Here is a 2,639-nt window from a genome sequence, read left to right on the forward strand (position 1 = left end):
CTCTACCAAAAAAAAAAAAAACCCAAGATAAAACAAAACAACCAACCCACTGGGGTTAAATACACCGTGGTGTGGTTTTCCCTTGTCTGCATGCTGTCTTCCATGCATCACCAGGGCTCTTGCAACCTGAGCCCACACCGTGTGTCACACCAGGACCATTGCAGCATATTCCAAGTTTCTGGAGCTTGGATGGTGTGTTTTCCATCACGGAGCGGCGCCGCCGCTGCCTCGGCGCTCGTTAAGCGCTGTGTTTTGCGAAAATAATAAATAAATAAGGGAGCGAATGAAAATGTCATCTACATAAATATGCCACGGTAAGTTTAGTCTCTGGATCAAAGCGCTCAAAACGGAGACAGCTTTGAAACAGAAAGGTGGGAATCCAAATCACACGTCCCCGCGTATCCGCCGGGGTGCCAGCTGTTTAACCCAGGCGGACGCACCGTGGCTGATTACATGAAAACGTTTTAACAGCTGTCTGAAAAAAGTAAAACCCTCTCCCCATCTTCTCGGGGCTGCCTGGTAGATCATCCCTGTGGTAGCCAGGAGAGTGGCCACTGGGCTCCAAGCTGTGCTTGCCCCATCTCCGCTCGTTGGCACACAGGGCTGCTCTGGGCTGGTCCAAAGGATGAGATCCTTGGCAAGGTCCAGACCTCACCGAGTCCTGGTGCCGTCGACTGGCTGTTTGGAGCTGCCAAGCTGCCTGTTTGGAGCAGATGCTGTCCCTAGCCGATGGCCAGCACGGCAGAGGCAGAGCCCTCCGTGGCCAGGCTGGTGCCCCCCATCCCACCTTGTGTTCCTGGTGCTGGCCTGTGATGGGCTCGGGGGGTGGGGAAGCTGCACTAGATGGCCTCCCAGAATCCCATCCCAGGGTGGTGGTACTCTTCTTGTAGCACAGGTGTTGCCACAAACCCCAGCCCTAGGTTTTAGCAGTGTCCTCAGCAGGGCTGGCAGCAGTGGTGCAGCCTGTGCTGCATCAGCCACCACCTCTTTCCAAATGGCCTCGGCCATGGGAGGTGTTTTCCCTCCTGAGAGAGAAGAGTGTGGCCAGTAGGTTGAGGGAGGTCATTCTCCCCCTCTACTCTGCACTGGGGAGGCCACAACTGGAATCCTGCGTCCAGTTCTGGGCTCCCCAGTTCAAGAGAGACAGGGAACTGCTGGAGAGAGTCCAGCATAGGGCAACAAAGATGATGGAGGGATTGGAGCATCTCCCTGATGAGGAAAGGCTGAGAGAGCTGGGGCTCTTCAGCCTGGAGAAGAGAAGGTTGAGGGGAGACCTTATTCATGCTTATAAGTATCTAAAGGGTGGGTTGAGGGAGGATGGAGCCAGACTCTTTCTAGTGGTTCCCAGTGACAGGACGAGGGGCAACGGGCACAAGCTGGACCATGGGAAGTTCCACTCCAATCTGAGGAAGAACTTGTTTGGGGTGAGGGTGGCAGAGCCCTGGCAGAGGCTGCCCAGGGAGGGTGTGGAGTCCCCTTCTCTGGAGATCTTCAAGCCCCACCTGGATGCTCCTGAGTGATGTGCTCTGGGCAGCCCTGCTTTGGCTGGGGAGTTGGACTGGATGATCTCCAGAAGGTCCCTTCCAACTCTGACAATTCTGTGATTCCATGAATCTGGGCAGAGAGACAAGGAACCGGACACGTCACCCCTCCGTCACCCCCCGCCCGCTGCTGCCACCCACCTTGTGTCTCCTGTGGATGGAAGCTGAACCGAGGAGTGGGTTCAATTGCAGGGGGTGGAGAGGGTGAGGGAGAGCAGGCAGCACCCCAGCCCTCGAGGCTGAGCTCCGTTAATTAGCCAAGGGATAATGAGCTGGGCCTCCCCCATGGCAATGCCCCTTCTCCATGAGGAAGGGCCGGTAGGAAAGGTTTGGGGGCATCTTCATGTGAGGTATTTAAGTACAAGAAACTTGAGAGAGTTACGTATGAAGGCACCAGGTGTGTCCCTGCACAGGCATTTTTAAAGATGCTGCATTTGAATAATGTATTTTTAAAATTTCTAACACGATGCTCAATCGGGAAAGAAATTATACGACTCGGGATGTAAAAACAATTTCAAAAGGTGACATCTTTTGCCTTTTTTTGCACGGCATCTGCTGTGTTTGTTTGTTTGTGTGTGTGTGTGTGTGTGTGTGTACCTGCGGGATGGAGGCTTTTATTATGCTACGGTTTTCCAAAGCCTTCCTCATCACAGTCTTCACTGCCAGAAGTAACCCCCTGCCAGAGTCACAGCCATCGCCGGGGTGACGGTGGGACCTGTACAGAGCTCATTCCCTGCTGCACATCCACCACTTCTGCCCACAAAATCGGGGAATAAATGATTTTTGCTCACTTAAAAGCTGTAGCTGCTGCTGCTGTAAAATGTTGTCGTTAACAGGAGGCTTTTCCATGGCTTTCCCTCCATATCTGGCCTGGGCTGACCTGCCCAGGTAGGTGTGACACAACGCTCTTCATGGCTTTGTTAAATACACACAAAGCTATCTCCCTCTAAAATGCCCACACCCCCCCAAAAAATGTGTGTTCTCAACCTTAAGGTTATCCCACCTACTTCCATAGCCTTCCTTCCAAAATGATGTGGTGCCCCCTGCGTGGGAGGAGTTATGAGGGTTTCGAGTGAGCAGAAGATGGGTAAGAAAGGA

The sequence above is a fragment of the Calidris pugnax genome, unplaced genomic scaffold (assembly GCF_001431845.1).
Source record: "Calidris pugnax isolate Ruff unplaced genomic scaffold, ASM143184v1 scaffold42, whole genome shotgun sequence".
NCBI lineage: Eukaryota > Metazoa > Chordata > Aves > Charadriiformes > Scolopacidae > Calidris > Calidris pugnax.